We start from the raw sequence: 26,319 nt of genomic DNA, 5'->3' as shown, positions 1-26,319 counted from the left end.
GTCTTGCCGTGGAAGCGTCGTGAAGTTCGGTGAGAACACAGTGGCGCAAATGCTTAGGCACAACAATGAGCAGTGTCAGGCCCGTCTGGTCGGCGGTATAGCTCACCCTTTTGAATAAAAAAGTAGCGGACGGAAGCGTCATTGGACAAGATTCCATGCAGCTGACGATGTCAAGCAGCACTAGATGGCGCTTCTGTTCTTCCTCAATGTTAATGAAATCAGACAATGACAAAATAAAGTTCTCCGTGGGCTCGCCATTGTCCACAGAATCGTCGACAGGGTACCAGGAGAGGCAATCGACTTCATGGTGTAGACGGCTACATTTGTAGACCACCGAATATGAAAACTCTTGCAGGCACAAAGCCCAGCGACCAAGGCGGCCTGATGGATCTTTCAGAGATTTGAGCCAGCAGAGCGCGTGGTGGTCGGTAACAACCGAAAACGGGCGTCCGAATAGATAAGTTCGGAATTTCGCCACCGCCCATACAAGAGTCAAACACTCATGCTCTGTGATCGAATAGTTACGTTCAGGTGCGGATAAGAGGTGGCTGGGGTATGCAATAACGCAATCATGGCCATGTTGTGTCTGAGCCAGCACTGCACCATTGCCATGTCCACGGGCATCTGTACGAATTACCGTAGGGGCAGTAGGGTTGAAGTGTGCCAGAATCGGAGGAGTAGTGAGAAGAGCGATGAGGGTCGAGAACGCAGAAGCCTCTTCGGAGCCCTATGAGAACGGGACGTGTTTCTTGAGGAGCCGCGTAAGTGGCCTCGCTATGTGCGCAAAATTTTTCACGAAGCGTCGGAAGTAGAAACATAGTTCTATAAAGCTGTGTACATCCTTCGCAGATCGTGGTACAGGAAAGTTTTTGACAGCACTGATTTTTGCCAGGTCTGGTTGTACACCGTTGGCGTCTACTAAATGGCGAAGTACTGTGATTTGATGGCGTCTAAAGAGACATTGCGACGAGTGGAGCTGCAGGCCAGCGTGACGGAGGGTGCCTAAGATGGCTCATAGGCACTGTATATGAGTCTCGAATGTAGGTGAAAAGATGATGACGTCGTCGAAGTAGCACAAACAGGTGGACCATTTGAATACTCTGAGCAGGTAGTCCATCATTTGTTCGAAAGTGGCTGGAGCGTTACAAAGGCCGTAGGACATGACCTAGAATAGATATAGGCCATCAGGAGTTATGAATGCTGTCTTTTCATGGTCCCTTTTATCTACCTCTATCTGTCAGTAGCCAGAACGAAGGTCTATGGAGAAAAAATAGTGAGAACCATAGAGACAATCAAGTGCGCCATCTATTCGTGGCTGAGGGTACACGTCTTTCTTGGTAATTTTGTTTAGGTGTACATAATCCACCCAGAAATGCCATGCACCATCTTTCTTGTGGACTAGCACTAGAGTAGAAGCCCAAGGATTGCAGGATGGCTCAAAGATGTCCCTGGCGAGAGTTTTCTCGACCTTACTTTGGATATTGTGACGCTCGGCTGCCAACACCCGATATGGACGCCTATGAATAGGATGCTCATTACCAGTCTTTATGCAATATGCTTGAGTGCCTACCCTTCTTGCTTGCTTATCGGCTGCATTGTTGCGCTACTAAACACGACAAGGCAGTTTCGACTCCCAGCCCCCGCAGCGACTCCTCGACGAGGGTGAAATGCGAGAACACCCTTGTACGTGAAATTGTGGGAACGTTGAAAGGGGATCAAAACAAGCGTACAACTACTGCTATTTGTGCCTCCGTTGTTATTAAAGCAAGTTCGACGAGATTTTGCAAGTTGCTTACTAGATGTTTTCATGCAATGTAAGGAAAACGATGATCAATGTAAAATGCACAAAAATTAAAAACGACGTGTCGGCTCTTTGCATGAGAGCCTTGTTCACAGTGACAACGAACGGCATACTGTGCTCTTTTAATGCACGTGTTATCACGTATTTTGGGCGTCGGGTATACATAGAGGAAAAGGGCGGGGGAGGCATCTGATATTTCTGTTTAGTGTTATTTTATTAGTCTTATTGGCGACGATCCATAAGAAATCACTGAAAGAACTTTCCGTGGCAGTAATGCGGTTGTTATCTCAGTTGATGTCCTGCCCAGTACACGCTACACGATCTGCGAGGGCATAAGAAGCCACTTTCTTGTTCTTGACGCCATGAAAATGTTCCAGGAACCTTTTTTTGCGATTAGATGCTCGTAGTCTTTGAAATTATGTCATGCACTGAACCGACAAAGTCGTGTCTGTCTAACTGATACTTCAGATCTGGGAGACGGCCTATGAGCATCCGTGGCGAAACCTGAGCGACCTGGACGTCGCAGCCACGCAAACCACATGTGAGAGTTTACTGAAGCCATGGAAGGTACCATTGCACCTTTCCTCGTAAACGTATATTTAAATATTTGTGGTTGAGGTTTTTGTTATGAAGCACCCGGTTTTTCTTCGGTCAGACAAGATTCCGTCAGACTCTTGATTACTAGATATTTGGGACATAAGAAGAAATACCAAGCAGTTTTGAAAATACCTATGAAAAAGTTGTTTTAATAGTTTTTTAAGCAACATTTGTGAAACAGTTTTTGCACGTCAATAGAGAATCGGCTGTTGTTATGGTTATGATATGTGCGCCCGTTACACTTTCGACCTAGAGAATATTTGCAGGGATAACCATTCTTTAGTTGAAACGCTAGATGTTCGAAGGCCTCTGTGATGGTTAAGGACGTTCGTCACTGTATTTGTTGATAGCGGACGAAAAAGGATTAACATCAACAATGCATGCGAACAAAAGAAGCGTTATATTGTACACTAGAGAACGAAGTGGCAGGTGAAAATAAAACTATATGTCCAACCCTACACGCCAAGCGTCACGCAACATGTACGAGAGTCAGACCTCTAGCATGCAGAGAGCTCGCGGCTGCGCTTACTCCGAGTCCAGCAAGTAGAGTTCTCAGTTCGCAAGAGGAAAAACGCTGCCACACAGTTTGGGTCCCCGTCGTCCCGACATGATGCGATCGTCGACGTGCGCGAGGGCAAAGGTAGCACGGCTGGAGCGGCTGGAACGGCTGACGGCACACGGATGCGCTACCGTGTGCAGCGCCGTTTAGTCAGACGTCGCGGCCAGCAGTCAGGGTCGCAACTCCTGAGGTTCAGGGTCAGGCCCCGGCTCACGAGGACCACGCCCGGTAGGCCTCGCCCACGAACCTGCTCCCGGTCACTGCACCCAGACAGGAGCCGTTCAGCAGGCCCCGTCTTTGCATCTTGTAGAGGCCGGCGGACTCGACCCCGAACGAACACGCCGGAGCTCGACCTGGCCGACACGTACGGGTCCCACGTCCGGCTCAGGAACGCTCCCAGGAACTCGTCCTCTCGAGCGGCGCACTGCTTCGTCTGCCTTCGTGGCCTCCTGCCCTCCGCTTGTCTTCTTCAGTTTCGGTTTGACGTTCGTCGGCGCTTTTAAGTCCTTTTAGCCACAAATCGTATCTAAACACAGCACTTTTGTGTCCTTTCCTTACAAATATCTCCCTGCTCAAGAAAGTGGTTTAGGGGGAAAACAACTTTTCACAAGCGCGCGAGGTGGAGTACCCAAAAACGAAAACATCGCAAAAAAAAACAATATTTACAGAAGTTCATTCCGTTAGGGAAAGGGTGAATTAACATGAAAAGAAATTGTGCCACCACTAAACGCTAACCAGCGGAGAAGTCAAATGCGGCTGAGGTAGTCGGCACCTATGTTGTCGGAGCCCTTAATGTACTCAACCACAGAGTCATACTCAGTAAGCAATAGGCTCCCTTTCGTGGTATTTCTTGAGAAGGTTGATGTGAAAAAGACTTCTCCGAGTTCCGAGATCTATCTCGTAGTCATAGTCACTGCGTTTTTCAAGCACTGTGAAGGGTCCCTTCCATGTCAAGATCATTTTATTCTTATCTGATGGTAGCAACAGCAATACTTTGTCGCCGGGTGATAGGTGTGCGCTACCTTGCAGGTGTCTTGCAGTCGCTCCCGGAGATCTATAACATACTCGTATGTTGTTTTCGTTTAAGGATCGATGTTGGCCCCTGTCCACAGTTCCTTAAGGATCGACATTGGCCCGCGTACAAATCTGCCGTAGAGGAGATCGAACGGCGCGAATCCAAGGCTCGTCTGGGGAACTTCACGGTATGCAAAGAGCAGGGGAGCCAAGTATCTGTCCCAATGTTGCGGCCGTTCTTGACACATGCGGCGAACCATTTGTTTGAGAGTGCCAATAAATCTCTCCACAAGTCCGTTGGCCATGGGGTGATAAGGAATTGTGGGTAGCTGACGAAATGAAAGTAGCCGACCGAGTTCCTGCATGAGACTCGAAGTGAACGACTTTCCACGGTCGCTCACTATCTCACGGGGCACTCCAACGCGGGAGAACATCTCTACTAGTGCTTCCGCTATGCGCTCTGTCTCGATGCTCGGTAGTGCCACCGCATCCGGGTAACGCGTAGCGAAGTCTACCATCGTTAAGACATACTTGTTGCCCTTGGATGACGTTGGTGACAGCGGGCCAATAATATCGATGGCGACCCGCTTAAAAGGTGTGTCTATGATAGGCATATTTTCCAATGGAACTCGTCCGACGAGGTGTTTAGGCACGGTCCTCTGACATACGTCGCACGACTTCACGAACCGTATCACATCAGCCCGTACACCCGGGCAATAAAACTCTGTAAGGACATGGTCTGTTGTCCTTCTTTGCCCTTGGTGACCAGACAGAAGGCCTTCATGAGCCATCTTCATTACGGTGTTCCGAAGATCCTTGGGTACTACAAGTTGCTCCAAGTCTCGCCTTTCTGCCGTGCGGTGGCGCCGGAAAAGAATGTCGCGTACCAGCACAAACTCAGTGACTGCTTGCTTCTTAGATATGATCTTTCCCAATGCGGCGAAGCAGGTTTCCAGCGTGGCATCTGCGTGCTGTAAATTCTTTAGCGCTTCCCGGCTGATAACCAGGGGTTGGATCCGAGAAACAATCAGTTCACTGGGCTTTTTCCTTTCTTTTCCTTCAGCCGCCGACATGCCATCTTCTCGTCTTCTATCTGATGAGGTTGCATCTTCAGGTTCTTCTTCAGTGCATACTGGATCACGGTGAATCTGTGCTAGTTTTGGGCGTCCTGCTGGCTGCTTTGGAGCTGGTTGGGCAGCTGACAGTACACCCGCAATGTTGCCAAGCACGACTTCATACAATGGATTCTCCATACGAACAGCAAGCACCTGACCTCTGAAAAACGGAGAATCTATGCACACCTCTGCTTCTGGTAAGACTTTTGCAGATCGGTCCAATAAGCGAATAGTACGGGTGTTGCCAGTCAAGTTGCAGTCAGGAACTAGCGATCGTTTCACCACTACTGTATTGCAACCGGTATTCCGCAATACGGTAACCCGCTTCCCTTCGAGATAGCCCTTTACAGTTGGCATTTGTTTTGACCCGTTGTCGAAAGTTGCGTTGCTTTGGGTCCCATCACACATGTCATGACAATGTTTCTCATCCTGATTGTCAGGCGCATCTTCCATTGATTTCTTATGCTGCGCTTTCTGGTATCCCAAGACGGAACATGATGCCTCTCTACGTTTTCCCGAGTTTGAGGGACAACTATCGGATCTGTACCCCGACTTCTTACAGATCCAGCACGACGTCGACTTGGGCGCTCGAGACTTTTTCCAGCAATCGGAAGCTCGATGACCCAGCTTGTTGCACAGAAAACACAGCGGTTTTCCTTTGCTTTCGCTGACAGTGTCAACTTTAGCTGTAGCCATCGGTTTCCCTTTTTCGTCTTTTCCTCTAGCGAGATTCACAATTTCCTGAGCTTCCAAATATTCATCAGCCGTTTTTGCCAACGTGTCCAGGCTATGACATCCTCGCTCCTTCAGGAAGACAGCCAACTTCTCGTCGCACCGCCTGAGGAATTGCTCGGACACAATCTTGTCTCGCAGTGCATCATATGTTTTGGGAGTCTTCGCCAGCTCCTGCCACTGGTCGAAGTATCCACAGAGACGTCCCGCGAACTGTCGACCTGTCTCAGTATTCTCGGGCCGGGCATCCCTAAACTTCGTGCGGTATCCTTCCTCTGTATAACGGAACCGCTGGAGGAGCGTCTGCTTGAGCTTTGCGTAGTCCGTAGAGTCTTCTGCAGACATCCGTCCTACCACGGTCAAGGTTTCTCCCGTTAGACACAAGCTCAGTGACAGGGCCCACTTGTCGGTTGGCCAGCCTTGGCTCATGGCAACCCTCTCAAATCTCTGGATGTACGCATCCAGTTCGTCCCTACTCTCATTGTAGGGTGGAATCATTTTGTGTGGGTTGCGAAAACTCTGACCACCACCCATACTATCGTCCGCAGAACTCGTGCTCGGCCGCTGCGCTTCTGCGACACGACGTCGCTCCTCGAGCAGGAGCCTTTCAGCCTCCATGCGAGCTATTTCACGCTCATGCTCCACCTGTGCTGCTAGCCGTGCCTCCTCTCGATCTTTCGCTCTCTGGTCCCTCATTTCTTTTTCCTCCGTGCTCACCCATGCCAGCAAAGCCTCACCACTCAGCCCCATCTCCTTCCCTAGCTCAACTAGCTTTCTCTTGTCGTCCATCCTCGTCCGCCACACACAAACAACGTGAGGCTCTCAGATGTGAGGCGAGAGCTTAGTCCTGTCGCGGACGCCAGAAATTGTGATGGTTAAGGACGTTCGTCACTGTGTTTGTTGATAGCGGACGAAAAAGGATTAACATCAACAATGAATGCGAACAAAAGAAGCGTTATATTGTACACTAGAGAACGAAGTGGCAGGTGAAAATAAAACTATATGTCCAACCCTACACGCCAAGCGTCACGCAACATGTACGAGAGTCAGGCCTCTAGCATGCGGAGAGCTCGCGGCTACGCTTACTCCAGTCCAGCGCGTAGAGTTCTCAGTTCGCAAGAGGAAAAACGCTGCCTCACAGTTTGGGTCCCCGTCGTCCCGACATGATGCGATCGTCGACGTGCGCGAGGGCAAAGGTGGCACGGCTGGAGCAGCTGGAACGGCTGACGGCACACGGATGCGCTACTGTGTGCAGCGCCGTTTAGTCAGACGTCGCGGCCAGCAGTCAGGGTCGCAACTCCTGAGGTTCAGGGTCAGGCCCCGGCTCACGAGGACCACGCCCGGTAGGCCTCGCCCACGAACCTGCTCCCGGTCACTGCACCCAGGCAGGAGCCGTTCAGCAGGCCCCGTCCTTGCACCTTGTAGAGGCCGGCGGACTCGACCCCGAACGAACACGCCGGAGCTCGACCTGGCCGACACGTACGGGTCCCACGTCCGGCTCCGGAACGCTCCCAGGAACTCGTCCTCTCGAGCGGCGCACTGCTTCGTCTGCCTTCGTGGCCTCCTGCCCTCCGCTCGTCTTCTTCAGTTTCGGTTTGACGTTCGTTGGCGCTTTTAAGTCCTTTTAGCCACAAAGCGTATCTAAACACAGCACTTTCGTGTCCTTTCCTTACAGCCTCATTGTAGGGAATCTTTCGCTGAAGAAAACTTTTCGAAAATAGTACAATGCTGGTGGTGACATATTCATTTTGCTTCAAAAAGTGCCCGTAGTATTGAGTAAAAAAGTAACAAGAGTCAACACTTGACTTCTTCAATGCTTACAGAATAATGTTTTTTTGCTGACAAAACAAGTGTTTGCAAAAAAAAACGGAAAATTCAAGTTCCCGCAGTGCAATCATGGGGTCAGGTGCATTCGACGCCAATTATAAGTGCTATTGGGCGTGAGGACATGCTGTGGCGCCACCATGTGGACGCATCCCTGTGACGTACGTGGTTTAATTGCTCCGCCAGCCCTCTCACCCGCAGCTGCTTCCACGTCTCCTTTTTTTATTCATATTGTATTTCACTCAACGAAATTCTAAAAATTCTGCTGCAGCTTCTTCGCTGACTCTACGTAGCACTAAAAAAACTGATCCGGAAGAGTTTTATGCTTCTCATAATGCCTGACTGCCGGCGTCGTCTGCTATGGCCACACATATCCACGAGGGACAAGCGCGCTGCTTTTGTAAAAAGTAACAATTCATTCTGTGTCGAATTGAAGCACCAAATAGGTATTGACGCGAGTTCGCGGCAAAGCGACTTATTTTTGCTGAAAAAAAAAAGAAATACGCGCGCCCGCGCTACTACATTCATTGTAGGTTTGCATCTAAAGACGGGTAGTGGTTGACACGGCAAGCATACACGAATTTGCATTTTTGTTTAGCACACATAGTCCTACGAAGCACAGCGCAATTGCATTGTCCGCTTTGTGGGAAGCGACACAGCATTCTTACAGTCGCAACCTTTCTGTTACCGATTGCGGGCAAACGTGAGAGTCACACGCACGTGCGTGCCTCATTAGTAGTTGTAAAAGGTAAAATTTCAGAAAAAAATTTTCTCCTCGGCCCAATCCTAATAATTATTGCAAAAGTTTTGTAACGTTGTTCCATGGTGCTCATTCAATCGCCATCGAGCCGGGTTAAAAATATGAATGATTGGTTCAGTTCCACATCTCTACAAAGAGGTAAATCGCGATAAATAATGCAATCCCGAGCGGGCTAGATTACCATAGCAAACGAACTGCGCACCAGCCGTATGATTTTGCGCCCTTGAATGGGCATGCTGCGAAGTACGTCTTGCATGCCGTGATCTCCGGGGCAATTTATTGTTTCAATAAAAATACTAGCGTCTCCATTTTTTTACAGCTTCATTCATAATATGTGTGACATCTCACGGTAGATAGTGGAAAATGAATCAGTTTTCGAGGCTGGCCGCGTTTCCGCCTGAAGATCAAAACGTTGAGAAGTGACAGCGGCTGTGGGCCCATTCTACAGACGCATAAGCAAGGAACCATGTGAGCTGAAATCGCGGATGGCAGGGGCGTAGCACCAAACTTTTTCCGGATAGCCACCACCTTGCTAGAATTGGGGGGGGGGGGGTCAGGTATTAGTGGTTGACTGTTATTTCGTGCGCTATATACCATGCGAAAATTTCGGCGGGGGGGGGGGGGGGGGGTAGGGGTGCTACCTTTTAGCTACAGCACTGGCGGATGGAAACCCGTGTGGTCGGGTACACACATGGGGACAGACACCCGGAGAGAAGAAGGGGTGGATGACGCAGACTGTGGTAAAGTTACCTTGGCGAGAGAAGTAGGTTTAGCAGACTGGAGCGGTACATGTATCATGTAAAAAAGAAGGTTTTGTCGAACGCTCTGGCCAACCACGCAGAAGCAACTGGCGACGAAATAGACCATAATAGATTAAATTAACAAAAATAAGTTAAAGAACTGGAATTCCGGGCTTTACCTTGAATCTTCGACAATTCAGACGATGACGCACATTCTTACATGTAATCACGGCAATTTTCCCCACATGTACGTAGGTAATTTGAAATATACATAATCAGGCCGTTCACACATTCATATTTTTCTTGGGAGCGAGGCTCCCGTACGGTAACTGAGACGTTCTCCTTCAATGTGAACAATCATATTTGGTGCTCATTTTAACTCCATGGGCTTGAATTAACAACCACAACAACATAGAAAGAAAAACGTGACAGTGGCACTGCCAGGGCCCGTGGCATCGCGTACGTAGCGTGCTGTGACGCACCGCCGATAACTTTTACTGCAAATTTCCGGATTGTGTAGCCTGTATAAGTCCGCACAGATGAAGTGAGAGCAAAGCAACATTGTTCAAAAATGAAAACACCTCGTAGTTGCCGTGAAAAACAACGCATCCAACCGACAGATTTCCTTCGCCAGAGTGAGGCGAGATCACGTGATCCAACACTGCAAGTCATCGCAATTGTAGCACTCGATCCTCTAGTGGTGGGCCTCGCGCCCAATGCTGTAAGCGCGAAAACTCGCCATGAACGCGGAAACAGTTGTCATCAATGCTCGAATATCATGCCAAGAAAAGTGAAATATAAATATTCAGTCGATTTCGCCCTCTTCCTAAATACACCTCTTATTAAATAGCCGAGAGAGCGGAATTCATTCCAGCAATTTACCGCGCGGCATTTCTAAAAAAAATGTTTTCATCGCATTGCGAAGCCCTCCTTTTTGAAGGTCACTATCTGTAAAGTAAGCAATGAACTGGTGACTAGTGTATTGAGCAAACTGGTGTAAAGTCCCATTTGTTTTGCTTTAGGACCTTGAACTTGAGCTGAGTACATGTAGGTCATTCAGTGCCTAGCAGTGCTCAACCCTTGAAGGCCAACTCCGGCGAATTTTTTACCATGTCAGGATAACGGTGCTCACTCTTGTGACGTGACCGATAGCTAAAATGCTCCACAAGTTTGAACGTAATTTTAATTACCAAAAACGAAACTGAACCAAGTGCGTTTCTAAGTGTGACGTATTATATTAACAAACCTGCCTGATTGCACATGATGCTCACCAGATGGCACTAACTGTCCAGGCTGTCCACCGCGATCGGCTAAATCGCTTACGCTGTAATGATGATTATATGGCGAATCGTGTGAGGCTCACAACGAAACACCACGTGTTCCATCAAATGCCTAACAACACGGAAAAAGAAATCCCGCGAAGCGCAGGCCCAACTGATACAATTCATAGCAGAAAAGTTGACGCTACAGTCGAACACCAGGTTCATTACTGCCGCCCGCCAGGCAAAAATCCACGTCACACGCACAATGTTTCGATTACTTCTGGTAAGCGAGGTGAGCGTTTCGACGCACGCTATAAAATTATTTGAAAAGAATCTGCGAAACACTCACGCTTGCAATTCGGCATTTGCCGGAAACGGGCGCTCAAAAAAAGCACGCGCCTTTGAACTGATACTTGAAATCGAGGTGCCAGTCGGACGATACAGCAGCCCGCCAGAAGAAAAAAACAAAGAAATATCAAAGGACTTCTCGGGCGCACCACCTCTCCCCCTTGAAAGTGCCGCACAACGCTGACCAACCTTCTCGCATCGATCACCGAGCGAATTCTGGAGGCTTCGAGAAAGAGGACGTGAGTCACTCCCTGGATGCGTCACGTGTCACACATAGTTTGAGAAAAGTCTCACTCCTTCCCCAGCTTTGGCTGGGCAGCGCGCTGAGGAATCTTCTAGAACTCAGGGCGAACGTATATAAGTGAGAAGTGGATGATGGTGATCAGGAAATAAAGAGCGTTGCCACCGTCACGCGAAGTTCTTTTGCCTTCAGTGACTTAGGAGGAGATGAAGAGAGTTTGCCGCTGTCAGGCGAAGTGCTTGTTGTACACTGACCGAGCAGAAGAGAGGAAGAGGGCCTTGCCTCCAGCGTGCGAAGGCTTGTCCTACAAGCAGAAGAGAAGTGTGTGTTTACCGCCAGGAGGTGAAGACGTGTTCTGCAGTCGAAGCACGTGAGTGGCCAACGTGTTAACGGCGAGTAGGTTTTCTGTCTCGCGCGGAGGATTTCAAGCTGGACGGTCGTGCCCTCGCGATCTCCGACGCCAGCGTAGCTCCCGCCGACTGGTTCGCCCTCCGCGGTCTCCTGACGCCGTGCAGCTCTCGCATTGTGGCGCCCCGCCCTTGGACTGCTTCGACCGGATCCCCACTTTCCTATCTCCTTATATTTTCCGTCGCTTGCCTCTCTAATTCTTCATCTATTCCTTCTATTATTTTATCCCTCCTTCCCCCACCCCTATTAGGCACTGCGCCGTGTCGCCTTTGAGGCAGCCAGAAATTAGGTGCCTTTTTCCCCTCTTCCTTACAACCACAAGCCAACCAGGTTTTGTTATTAAAATGCGGGCATTTGGGATCGCGAGAGTTTCCTAGAAGACAAACCTCAGCGGGGGACAACCAGCACTGGACTTAGAGTAAGTGTTTCCTTGAAGCTTTGTTTCAAGAACTTCAGACTGAATTTGTTTGACGAACAATTTCGTCTTTTGTGTCTTGGTTCATTGATGTTTGAGTTTGCATTATAGTACGTGTTCTTTGTGCCCGCTGTTTTGAGTTTATCCTATTGTGTTACATAGCACGTTCGTTTGGGTATCATGAGATTAGTCACAGATTGTATTAGATTATTGCCGAGTGCGCATGTTTCGGTGTTTTTCGTTCTATCATATTTGGGAATATAGAATATTTTGTTATCATCTATCTGCCCTGACTCGTTCTTTGGACCACAGCCGGCATTCACTGGTGCGTCAAATCGGACCAACTCTAAATTGTCCGTGCTTTTGAGGTGCACTTTGGGGGATTACACGTCGGCCTTTAGAATTAGCCAGCCGATTGCCTCCCTAATTACTTGACCAGTGGCAGCAATAATGACGCTAACGTGGAAGTAAGCGTACCCAGTGAATTTCATTGAGAACCATTCGCCTTGAGAAATCGCCTGAGTTGGCCCTTGCGTTCATGAGGTATCTAATGTAAATAGTAATGCAACATTGTTTCAAAACAATGCTTATTGTTCAATTAACGCAATGCAATGTCAAACTCTTCCTCATGTGGGAGAACGAAGGTGGAAGAATACTCCCCTATAAAGCTTTGGTAGAACTATACTGCCGGTAGAATTTCTCCGAATTGGGCGCGACGCAACGCTGAATATTGCACATAGAGCAAACATTCTTCAACTCCTATTTATTTTGCTGACTGAATGAACACAGGCAGTGTTTCAAGTTTGCTGTACCACTAGAAAGTTGCGGCGCCAGACGCACTTCACTTGGTACGCAACATCTTTTTCCTAACACCTTGGAAGACATAGGGGTGCATGCGTTGCTACCTTTATCACCCACTGTATCTGTTCAGAACATGTCCGAAAGGATGAAGCCTCGTCGGTTGCATCACCATGAGAGCGGTTAAGTATATACAATGATTCGTCCACGTAAGTAACTTCGCTTTCACAAGTATTGTTGACATCATCAAGTAAATAAAACTGCACTTATAGAGACTCTTCACTGGTTAAACTAGTTCTTATCCAGAAAAAAAAATAGAAAAATGCGGCTTGGGTATAATCACCGTAAAAGGCCTAGCAATACTACTCAGGGTTTGATTTCAGTAAGTTCCTGTAGGCCCGTGAGCTCCAAACTGGGTGCACGGCAAATAACCCCAGGTGGTCGAATGTTCCGGAGGCCTCCACTACGGCGTCCCTCATATACATATGGTAATTTTGCGACAGTAAACCCCACATATCATTTAATCAAATCAATTTAGTAAGTTTCGTTGTAGCGCACGTAAAGGACAGGAAAAAATGCGGACAGATATAGACACACAGAGCGCTACAGACAGAGAACTTTGTGAAGATGATCTACCAACCAGCCACATCGCATATCTAGGGTTTTGCGTGTCAAACATAGATATCATTATGATAAACGCTATAGTTGAGGGCTTTTCGACCGTCTGGTGTTTTTAGTGTGCACCTAAACTCAAGTACACGGACCTCAAGCATTTTAGCTTTCGTGTAAAATGCGAGTGCTGCAGCCTGGATTCTATCCCGTGACCTTCAGGTCAGCAGCCGAGCTCCATAACCACCATGGCGGATGTTGTGGAAGGCCTGTGGGACACTGTATTCTCACTGCATGTCTACAATTTTAATGTCAATAATTTCAGTTAGTCGTTATGATGAGCTAAAAACCTTAGTCAGATGATAGCCGTGTACTCAGACATTCGAAAAGTACCCACCTGTTTCTTGTTGCAAATACATTCACCCGGGGATTAATTGTGTGAATGCATGCAACGAGGTCTAGCGCAGAGATCGTCCCACCATTAGAAATTTTGGCGCTGGGTTGGTGGTTGGCTCAGCGTCACTTAATTTCTTTGTTTTCATTTTCAAGCATTACCCCAGATGTAGTGTTGAAGAGTGCGCGTGTCTATGCTTGATTTTCTATGACGTAACGACGGTTGAGTAGCCCGGATAGAAACACTGCAGCCTCTTTCGGAGGTCCGCTCATCTCGCAGCTAGTGTGGGTTATCCTCCCCTTCCAGGCTTGCGGAACGACTGACTATTCCTCGGCGGGAAAGGCAACTCTCGCTGGAGAGAGGACAACTGTAAGTGAGACACATTGACGGGCTGACTGGTAGACGCTCTTTCTTGTATCATCCAGCTGCTTCAACGCTGCACCTCCGAAACGCTGCGAACCACAGCCATCGACTAAAGGAGTAAGTCTTACCCTTTGTTCACTTCATAAAGCAAACCATTCTTGTAAGTGACATGTTTGCTTTATTGCTACCGTAGCAACAAATTTGTTTCTATATCCGACCCGCAACCCTAATTGCCCGAGTATGTCGTAACTGCGATGTCTCGAGCTACAGAAAAGAGCCGTTGATACGCGCACGGTACGGCTAACTGTGGCTGGAACCGTAGCTAGACTTCTATACCAGCTGTGCATAGAGCGGATGCAATCAGCAGCATGTCTCAAGAGAACTGAATGAGGCGTCTTGAGATCGACGCTTTAAATTAGGGAGGAAAATATGGTTCATAGGGGCGTTTAAGAGTTAAATGTAGCACATAGAGAATTCAATCACTGAAAGTTCCTGTGGATGAAAATTGCACCATATATACTTTAAATAAATAGCAGAACACCGATATCATATTGTGGGACGCCACAATGAAGCAACGCGAAATATTTTGACTGGTTGGTGGTACTAATGCTGACAAAACACGACCATTGTTGCATTTAGTCTATATATAAATATGGTGGGGCTAAGCTGGCCTCGATCCCAAGTCCTAAAGCCTCGTAGCATGACACGATATTCTCCAAGCTTATGCGGTGCATTCCTAATAATTTGTATATTTATTCTTCGTTCTGAAGATGCGTATATATTGCTATCAATAAACAGTAATTACCCAAAAAGCTAAAATTTGGTAGCTATTTGCACCACGAGGATATTATTGCCCTAGCATTGACTCTGTGCGGCAAAACCACAGTCTCGGAAAAACACCGTTGAATATAATTTTTTAAATATTCGACTGAATAATGTCATACTTTATTCGACCTTTGAATGAAATAATCGCTAGTAGCAAGCGCTATACACTAAATAAACAATTTAGAACCAGAGCAGAATCCATGATTTCAAGGCCGATAATTTCGGTGCACACCAAACGGAATGCTAGAGATGCACTTGCAGGCCGAGTGTTATCTTTAACTACAACAAAAAACATTCTGCTAAAGTAAGTTTGCAAATGTTTCATAGTCATTCACACATAAATACAATTTATTTCTTTGTCGTAAGGATGAAATCATTGAGATGCAGGTTAGGCCCGCTTGTTCAGACACAATTTGCCGTTCATAGACCAACTGTTTACACTTTCTCACATGTTTTGTCAAGTCTATAGCACAGGACACAAATATCGGATGAGGAAGGCCATTTTATCATTATTATAGATAGGCGAGTTAAAAAATTGAAGTCCATAGGTGTACGATGTTTGCACTCAATGCGGATTGCACGTGGCGCTACTAAATTTGTGTTTATTTGATTTACCAATGGCATATCGAAAGCATAAAAGAATTTTACAACACCCTTCGCTAGTTACCAAACAAATTGCGCTTTACGTACTTTTCACAGTGCTTCTCCAAGGTGTTTTCATTCGCAGAATCAGCGTTATTGCTGTATTCGAGAGCTTTCTGCTTCCAATAGTGGTAGTCTCTTTCTGAGAGCTTTTGTCCTTTTGTGATGTTCAGAGCTTTCAGTTGTTCGTGACCATCCTTGAAAAAAATATCAGAAGAGAAAACATAAATAACATTCCTTCAAACGATCTTACAGATCTTTCATCTGCTCCAGCAAAAGGAAAAGGTGCAATGTGCACAAGATGGTATTAACATTTCCGCATAGATGTAACTCTAGAACGTTATGGAGAATTCTGCTTGCAGCTTTCATGCTTGTTTACATATTTGTCGTAAATACACATTTGTTCAGTTCAACGGTGAACAGTGCACGAAAAAGTGCGATTGATTTTTATGACGTTGGAGTCGGTATAACTCATAGTGAAATGCACCCACGCAAAAGCTTTTTGATGTGTATGTTTGATAGATAATAATTTCCTGATTGCTATTGTTATTTTGCAGTTATAGCACTGTTCGACGTAGATAGAGGCAAGTCCACGCCTCATGACACGTCTTTAATAATAGTTAACGTCGACAATGTTGAATAAACCTTGCGATGCCATCGTTTATCTCCTCGTCAGTATGATTCAAGAGTTTGGGCCGAAGGCTACCTTGCACAGCGTTGCCTAGTCAAGCGGCGCTTCGCAAGTGGTTTGCTTTAGCGAAGATACGATCATTTCTGTTCCTCAACGCTTTCTGTGGCAGTCAGTCGGTTTTGAACGAACTGAGTGTCGATAGCACGATAAGCTGAGTTCATACCATAAGCTGTGAAGACGCGAACACTTTCCGCTTGACGTTAGCGTGCGTGATGAGAAATAAAGGCACTCATTTGCGTTGTATTCTGTTGTTAACATACATTCTCCTGCTGTGTCACTTAATGCAACAGCTTTCGTAGTCGCTGGCATAACACTCAAACAGTCGGCGGCTGAGAAACACTGGCCTATGTGGAAGATGCATTACGTTGCCGAGGAGACATCACACGCTAATACGACGTGAAAAGCACAGCACGTAACAGCCCCGGGTCACCACTTTCAGCCGAAGGTTGGAAGCATTGAGAAAAATACCGGTTCCAGCTACATTGGCTATTGGCGTTTTGCTACACCTAAATGCGCATTGGTTCAACAATTGAAGCCTATAAACGCACAATATTTGCAAACATTGTGTCAGCCAACATCTTCCGCGTCCAATCGCCAATAATGGGAAAGAAGGCTTAAGTCAACATCGTCTGTGCAATACGTATCACACACATTGTATAAATGTTGGCAGCTCGATTATTTCTTGCCAGCCTTTGTCGTTGGCTGCGCCATATTTCTTTCTCTTCAATGTATAACGTCGGTACTTGCCAGCCTTTTCTTTGTGTATACCAACATCTTTCTTACCTTTGCCGTGAGAGTGTAGTTTGACACGAGGTAGAATTTTGCGACTGGATATGAATGCATATGCTATGAGGGTTTGATTTACGTAAGCAGCAGGATTAAGTACGTAGAAAGGTTGTGAGTAAAAAACGTTCAGTTTCACTGTATACAGTGACAAACATGCTGCATGATTTTCTGTAAATTTTGCTTTTCAGGTTTCCTTATGCCGACAGCTTGCGTGTAGATAACAGCAGCATAGAACCGACACTAATTGTTTTTAATAACAACTTTCTAGTATAAATAGTCTTTCAGGCACTACTCACAAACGCATACAGCCACGTAGCATTTTGGGCGCTTTGGTATATCCTAACGTAGCTCTTTAGCGCACTAAAAAATACAGACAGAGAGAGGCGTTACACACACGCGCACTCAATTGCAACAATGCTTCTTCCAGAAACAGGTCACCACCTATATAGACAACATCGCTTTAGAAACACAATGATTGCACGCGCTTTGCAAATTTACCTATCTTTATTTCACTGAGTTACACAGTAAAAATTCTGGCAATTAGGACTTCTTGGAGCTACAAGTACACTGAAGGTTTATAAAGATTTCAGTGAAAAGCGAAGTGGGGTAGAAAATGAAACACGTGAACTTCTTTAACTGAGAACTGCCATTTCATACAACTGTACTTCATATATGCCTTGAACTACAAGGAAGAACATGACCTATTCCTTTCCTAAATAGTGATGTGTGCTGGAGTATCAAAAAATGCGATATATTCACAATAAATATTTGAGTGTTACAAATGCAGAATTTTCTTGCCTCCGATCAAGTAGCGAAGGACAAATGAAAAATATATACTTAACCGGTGCACAAGAACGCGACAGCGGAACAAAAAATAACACGCACCAATGCTAACAACTTCGCTGAGGGCAAGAAATTGGTTAGCCACGCCGTGGTGGTCAAGTGACTAAGGTACTCGGCTGCTGACCCGCTAATCGCGGGTTCGAATCCCGGCTGCAGTGACTGCATTTCCGATACAGACGGAAATGGCGTAGGCCCATATGCTCAGATTTGAGCGCACGTTAAAGAACGCCAGGTGGTAAAACTTTCCGGAGCCCTCCACTTCGGCGTCTCTCATAATCATATGGTGGTTTTGGGACATTAAACCCCACATACCATCATTATCAAGAAATTGGTTAAACAACATTCAGATGCCCATTGGTAATCACAAACAAAACAAATCCGCAGAAAATACACAGAACACACTTAACAAACAAAATACATGAACCATAGCCTACAGAAGAAAAGAAACGACTTACTGAACACGATATGAAAAAAAAAAGTGGCAAACTTTAAGAACTAAAGGAGGGAAAAGGGTATCGAGGTTGCTTCTTTAGAGGAGTAACTAACTTGCCACACCCATTGCCCCATTTTCGGAGTAACCGTGAATGAGTCAATACGCTCTCGCGGTTACTCCTCGAAGGAGAAACTATTGGGAAAAAAACTAGGTTTTTGTTGGCTTAACCAGCCTTCCGAAATGCGAGCTGTCAATTGATTAGATGTATAATTGATATACAAGCATCACATTTGGAAACAAATTTGGAAAAATTTGCAGCAAACACATGGGATGCAAACTAACGACCACTAGCTAGCGAAACCGCTGCGAGCACGCTATGAGCGTAGTATGTAGTCTCGTTTTACATGACACGGATATCTTGAATATTATGTGTGGACGCATCATTTACCTCCGTCATCTATTCACGTCACGTAATACCAAATTCGGTACATGTGGAGCTAGCGAAGCGTCTTCGAGTACGCTATGTGCGTAGCATGTAGTCATGTTTTACATGAAACGCATATCATAATTGCCACGTTAGGGCCTGTCACTTATGTGCGCCATGCAGTCTAGTCATATCATATCATTCATACCATAATACATTCATACCATAATTCATAACATACTTCATAACATAACATAACATTCATAACATAATTGTCATGATTTCATGTTATAGCAAGTCACTTATGGTCGTCATACAGTCATGGTACGCCATACCATTTTATTTATTTATTTATTTAGCTGAATAATTGCTAATCATTTATTTATTTAGTGATACTGTTAGCCAAAGGCAGACACAGGGTTGAGTGCTCAAATAGTCTTCATACATTGTTGAAGGACACAAGCGAATGTATAGATTTTGGTATAGGTGCCATTACTGAAACAACACGAGAGCTAAAAGTCGTAGGCGCCTAGACAGACAAACAGACAGACAGACAGACAGACAGACAGACAGACAGACAGACAGACAGACAGACAGACAGACAGACAGACAGGCAGGCAGGCAGGCAGGCAGGCAGGCAGGCAGGCAGGCAGGCCTTGCATTTATTGTTCAGCGGAAATTTTGCGAGCTGTCAGTACACATCGGCACTCATCTGTGAATGGTTTCCCAAAGATTTGATTTGATTGATACGTAGGGTTTACCGTCCCAAAACCACCATATGATTATGAGAGACGCCGTATAGTGGAGGACTCCGGAAATTTCGACCACCTGGGGTTTTTAACCTGCACCCAAATCTGAGCACACGGGCCTACAACAATTCTGCCTCCATCGGAAATGCAGCCGCCGCAGCCGGGATTTGATCCCGCGACCTGCGGGTCAGCAGCCGAGTACCTTAGCCACTAGACCACCGCGGCGGGGCAGGGTTTCCCAAAGAGTAAAAACAATCACACCCACAGATGAACTGGGCAGCTGATTTTGTACCATGTGGCATCACCGTAAAATGTCATTCTGTTGCGGCATCTGAGTCCGTTTTACCCCGAAGATTCGCGATTGAAAGCCGATGGGCGAGCAGCCGCTGGCAGGAACCCGTGCGCGGAACTGCCACCGACTAGAAGCAGCCGCATGCCAGAAGGCGCCGAAACGCGTACGCATCTTTCGAGCAAGGTCCAGTCGTCTCCCACCATAGACTCTGCCCCTATTCCCCAATCTTTGTTTTCATGGGCACAGAAAGAACGTAATGCTGTAGAACCGTCGGAAGCGGAGCAGTCGTCAAGTGTAAAGTTCTTTATGACCAGTTGCCACCATGCTACCGATGAGATGAAGAAGACGTGAAATTTATGAGAAAAAATCAATGCATTTCAAGCTGCTTGAAGATAATTATGGGGCGAAGCTTTTGGAGGTGATTATTCTGAACAACGTTAAGATAGTACTGAGACTGATTGTGGTTGTGATACTTATTTATTTTTTTATTCAAAGAGGTAGTGCTGAGACCGATTGTGATATAGCGGTGATTCTTCTTTATAGCTGATATTGTCACAATGCAGAAACAGTAGCAGTCGAATACAGGAAACTCACTTTACTTGTACCAGAACACTGGCAAACCGATCGGAAGAGAACCTCGTCTTCTTCTCTCGCTGCGCGTGTTTTTCGTTGTTCTCTTGGTGCTGCATATTCAATGTTGCATTTGCCCCCCCCCCCCCTTCAGAGAGCAGCGTCCCGATGCTCTTCTACAAAAGACGGTGTAGTAGATGTATGGTGTAAATCAGTCCGAAAAGTAGAGCTTCATTCGCACAACGTGCACGATTTCTGGTTTTTGCTGGCGAGTTGTCGAGGGGCTGTCAGGAACGACCACGTAATTACGTCGCTCAGGCATTGTAAAACTGTGTAGGGGCCAAAATACTGCTTCAGCAATTTTTCAGACCGTCACCGGTGGCGGAAAGAACTCTATACCCAGACTTTGTCGCTGGCCCGATAGATGACATGTCGGTGACGCAGATTATAACGTTGGGCGTCGTAATTTTTCTGCTGGGTGATTCGGACGCGCGCAAGCTGCGTCACTTCTTCTGCTCGTTGGGTAAAAGATGCAGCGTCCAAATCGATGTCATTGCAGTCGTGCAGTAACATTGCGTCAAGCATCGTCGTCACTTCACGGCCATGAAGAAGACTGAACGGCGTTCTTCGTGTAGTTTCTTGCTGCGCTGTATTATACGCGAACGTGATGTACGGTATAATGTCGTCCCAGATCTTGTGATCCACGTCAACGCACATACTCAACATGTCGGCAATATTCTCGTTGAGGCGTTCTGTTAAGCCGTTGGTTTGTGGATGACAGGAAGTAGTTTTCCGATATGCTGTTTCACTGAGCTCAAGCACTGTCTTCAGGAGCGTGGCCGTGAAAGTGGCACCTCGATCCGTTATTATGATTGTCGGAGCACCGTGCCTCAGGACGATATTTTCCACGAAGAATCGTGCGGTTTCAGCGGCGGTGCCACTTGACAAAGCCTTTGTTTCCGCGTAGCGCGTAAGATAATCAGTGGCGACTATTACCCACTTGTTGCCAGCATGGGAAGTCGGATATGGTCCAAGGAGATTCATTCCAATTTGGGCAAAATGTACCGTGGGCACTTGAATTGGTTGTAATAGTCCAGCTGGTTTTAACGGTGGCAATTTTCATCGTTGAAAATCGAGGCACGTGCGCACGTAATGCTTCACAATAGCTGGAAGTCTTGGCCAGTAGTATTTCTGTTGGATTCTGGCCAATGTGCGTGTGTATCCGAGATGACCAGACGTTGGCTTATCGTGGCAAGCACAAAGTATCTCCTCACGGAATGACGTCGGAACGACAAGTAGGTGGGTGCTTCCTCTGGGAGAAAAGTTCTACTTATAGAGAACTCCACTACGTAAGCAGAATGACGGCAGGCTCCTTGCAAATCTTCTAGGGATGGTTATTGTGCAGCCATTCAAAAATTCAATAAGGGGAAGCAACTCACTGTCTTCTTTCTGCTTGCACGAAATCGCAGTGGTGTCGGCAAAACCTACAAACGCCATGCCGTCATCTTCTGTCATCGTCGCGCTTTATCGGTGACCTTGATTAGCAATCGGCGTCGGCGTGCTGCCGTCCGGACTTATACATGACCGTCACATCAAACTCTTGAAGGCGTAAGCTGCAACGTGCGAGCCGACCAGACGGGTCTTTCAAATTGGTCAGCCAGCAGAGGGAATGATGGTCGCTGACTACGTGGAAGGAACGACCATAGAGGTACGGACGAAACTTCATAACCACCCATACTACAGCAAGACTCTCCTTTTCTGTTGTGGAGTAGTTGGACTCGGCGTGGGAAGCGTCCTACAAGCATATGCAATCACACGCTCGGCTGAGTCTTGCCACTGGCCGAGTAAAGGCCTAAACCCTCTTTGATTTCATCTGTGTGGACCATGGTAGAAGCATCCTCATCAAAGTGAGCAAGCACAGGCGGAGTCTGCAGGCGTTGTCGGAGATCGTGAAATGTCACCTGTTGATCGTCGCCCCATGTGAACGAAACGTCTTTTTTTCTTTATTTTTTTTTTATTCGGTGAGTGCCCCGCTTTGCTCAAAAAGGCGTTACAGCAGGGGGTTACAGACTGGAATAAAACAATTCTTCGTTTATACAGCACACTTGCTTGTCTTGCAGCTGGTTCCAATCTCTAATGGTCATCACAAAAAAGGAATTATAAAACATGGTCGTTCTTGCACGATACTCTTTCACTTTGCGTCGGTGGCCATGTCGACTAGATATGTAACCGGGTTCACTGAAATAGTTATGATGGTCAATCCCAGTCCGCCCATGAAAAACAGAAAAGAAAAACTTCAAACGCAGTTTTTCCTGCGTAAAGAAAGCAATTCTCAACCTAATTCAGCTTTCATAGCACTGCAGCTGTCTCTCCGCTCGTACCGCCCTAAAACAAACCGCGCAGCTCTGTTTTGTGTTTTTTCAAGCGTATCAATCAAGTTCGCCTGCATCGGGTCCCACACAGGACATGCGTATTCCAAAATCGGTCTAATACACGTGAGATAGGCTGTATTTTTTAATGTTCGGGGTGCCAATCTTAGGTTCCTCTGAATGAAGTTTAGAGCCCTTGCCGCTTTGCCAGCAACGTGATCAACATTGGCATTCCATGAGCAGTCATGCGACAAAAAAACGCCAAGATATTTGCATGTTGGTTCGGTAATAACAGTATGCGTATCTATGGTGTACGCCGTTACTATTGGTTTCTTTTTTTTAGAAACACGCACATGAACGCACTTTTTGGGGTTTAGCGTCATGTGCCACTTCTGGAACCACTGTACAATACAATCCAAATCGTTCTGCAAATAAGCACAGTCACCTTCGTTCTGAACCTGTCGATATAACACATAATCGTCGGCAAATAAACGCATGCGCGACGAAATACCCACAGAAATATCATTTACGAAAATAAGAAATAAGGGAGGCCCAAGGACAGAGCCTTGGGGCACGCCTGATGTAACGTTAACATAGGATGAACACTTCCCATTTAAAAGAACGGATTGACGCCTGTTCAGCAAGTAATTGGTTATCCAGATGAACACATTTGGGTCGAAATTTAGAGTCTAATTTAGCCAGGAGAAGGGAGTGTGACACGGTGTCAAAGGTCTTTCGAAAATCTAAAAACACACAATCTGTTTGCCCACCTTCATCAACGTTGGAAGCCAGCTCGTGAAAGAACTCTACAAGTTGCGTCGTACAAGAAAAACCATTACGAAAACCGTGCTGCTCATTTATTAATACATTATTAGCAGTAAGATAGGTCAATATGTGCTTGGATAAAATGTGCTCAAAAATTTTGCATGCCACTGACGTCAATGAAATGGGTCGGTAATTTGTTACATCTTTTTTTGAGCCACCCTTATGAACCGGAACAACATGAGAAATTTTCCAATCTTCGGGTAGAGTTCCCGTTGAAAGGGATTTTGAATAAATTATATAAAGGTAAAGGGAAATTGGCAGTGCACATCGCTTTAGAATACGAGGAGAGATGCCATCAGGACCAACTGCTTTGGATTCTTCTTGGTTTTCCAGAAGAGAACATATGCCACGGACACTCAGTTCTACCGGTGGCATCGGCGGAATCGTGGTTGGGTGTGGTTTTGAAGGAACGTCAAGCTTGGGCAAGAACACAGACTGGAAATATTTGTTTAAACAGGTAGCTTTTGCTTCCTCATCAACTACAACCGTATTATTAAAGTTTAGTTCAGCCACTCCAACATGATCAGACCCACACTCTTTGATATGATGCCAGAAACACTTTGAATTAGTTTTCATTTTAGTTAACGGCGAGGCTATGTAAGAGAAATTGGCAATAAACCTTCCGTAGTATGCGCATAGGCCAAGGAAACGGCTGATTGCTTTCTTGTCTTTTGGCACCGCAAATTTTCTGACGGCCGCAATATTATCGGGATCAGGTCGAACACCTTCATGGCTCACCCCATGGCCTAAAAATTGGAACTCCTTGAAACCAAATTGGCACTTCTCAGGTTTCAGTGTCAGGCCGGCAGACCTTATTGCCCTGAATACCGATAGCAGCCTGCTCAGTTGTTCCTCAAATGTTTTTGAAAAAACAATGACGTCGTCCAGATAGACCAGACATGTCTGCCACTTAAGGCCTGACAGAACGGTATCCATCAGTCTCTGAAATGTAGCGGGGGCTGAGCACAATCCGAATGGCAAGAATTTAAATTCATAAAGCCCGTCAGGCGTTACAAAAGCCGTTTTTTTCTATCTCGCTCGTCGACCTCGATTTGCCAATACCCACTTTTGAGGTCCATTGACGAAAAGTAGCATGCATATCTCAGCCTGTCGAGTGAATCATCGATGCGCGGTAATGGGTATACGTCTTTCTTTGTCACACGGTTCAGCTTGCAGTACTCCACACAAAATCGCAAGCTTCCGTCTTTCTTTTTAACCAGCACTACCGGCGATGCCCAAGGACTTCTTGACGGCTGGATGACATCATCATCGAGCATTTTCTTCACTTGTTCCTGGATTGCTTCACGCTCTTTCGGTGCTACGCGGTATGGGTTCTGTCGTATTGGCCTTGCCGTCTCCACCGTTATTATTCGATGCTTTGTCAGTGGCGTTTGACTGACCCTCGAGGTCAATGAAAAACAGTTTGAACTGGTGAAGAAGATCTACTAGACGCTGTCTCTGTGCTGGTGACAAATCCGTGCTTACGTCAATAGGTGGCGGTGCTGACGTGGCTTGCGGCTCGTCCTGTTGTACTACACAGCACTCGCAGATTTCGGTGATCTTGTTGAAGTAGGCAACTGTAGGGCCTTCGGTAATGTGTCATCGCTCGTTGGTAAAATTCGTCAACAGAACCTCTGCTTCACCGCACACAACATTGATGATACTTCTGGCAATTGCAACACCGCGAGATAGTAGAAGTGTCAATACTTGTTCAGCGATTCCTTCTCCAATATTCTGCTCGCTGCACGTGACAGAAACGAGGTCGCACGATAACGGAGGTACGGTCACATCGTCAATGACTTGCAGAGATTTTCGGTGTGGCACTGCGCTTTGATCCGCTGAAAAGGTCAGTACACCGTCCGCAATATTGATGATGGCACCATATTCACGCAAGAAATTCATCCCCAAGATTGCCTGCTTGCCACACTCAGAAAGAATAACAAAAGTGGCGACGAAGAAAGCATCCCCTATCTTCATTCTTGCGGTGCACTTCCCGGTAGGTGTGAGTAGCTGCCCTCCAGCTCCTCTAATCTGCGGTCCTAACCATTCCATTCTAACCTTCCTGAGCGTGTCTGCCAGACTCTCACTCATTATTGAGAAGTCCGCGCCATTGTCGACCAATGCCATGACGTCATGTCCGTCAATCGTAATTGCAACTCCGGCAGTAACAACTCCATCTTTCGTCGATTCATTGAAAATGTCTCTCTCTTCGCTCGGCAGTACTGGGGGATTTTCAGCACTTCGACAATTCACAACCTTCCCCCCTGAGGTCACTGCTTTTAGTTTCCCCGGCGTGGACTAGAAGATCTCCCTCTTGTCATGTCAGTTGTGCTCCATCTAGAGGATGGAGAATAACGCCCAGGAGAGGGTGAGCGTGACCGAAATCCAGGAGGAACATTCCACAGGGTCATGACACTCGTGTCGACGTCAGGTGTTCCGTTTAAATGGCGCCGAGAAACAGTGGAAGGAAATCCTTGGTACCCTGCGGCACGATACGGGCAATACCGAACGATGTGGCCTGCTTCCCCACAGTGAAAGCACAGGGGCCTTTGATCAGGGGTACGCCAGATTTCAGTTTTGCGAAGTGGTGGCCACCTCGGCGTCGAAGTTTCTCTGTAGTACCAAGGCGCTGTCGGCGGATGTTGCTGGTGGTACTGATGTGGTGTCGGCACGTTCGCTGGCTGTCGGCGGACTACGTCTGCATAGCTTGCCCTGGGATTGCTCGTGTTCGGCTCAGGAAGCGAGAGCGCTTGCCTGATCTCAAATAGTCACCTGTGTCGTGCTTAGGCTGGAAATGTTGGGGCCAGTGCTTCCAGGCATCGTCATGCCTTCTGGCACAGTCACGCTTTCCGGCAATGGACCAAAGTCCGGGCTGAGGCCTAACAGGCGC

General features: G+C 46.8%; 1 pseudogene; it reads right to left on the bottom strand.

Moving 5' to 3' along the window:
- Positions 1–26,319, bottom strand: part of LOC142788947 (transient receptor potential cation channel subfamily M member-like 2) — a 1,303,464-nt pseudogene that overhangs the window by 89,208 nt on the left and 1,187,937 nt on the right.

Source organism: Rhipicephalus microplus, chromosome 2 (genome assembly GCF_043290135.1).
Source record: "Rhipicephalus microplus isolate Deutch F79 chromosome 2, USDA_Rmic, whole genome shotgun sequence".
NCBI lineage: Eukaryota > Metazoa > Arthropoda > Arachnida > Ixodida > Ixodidae > Rhipicephalus > Rhipicephalus microplus.
This window is presented reverse-complemented; position numbering and strand designations above follow the sequence as displayed.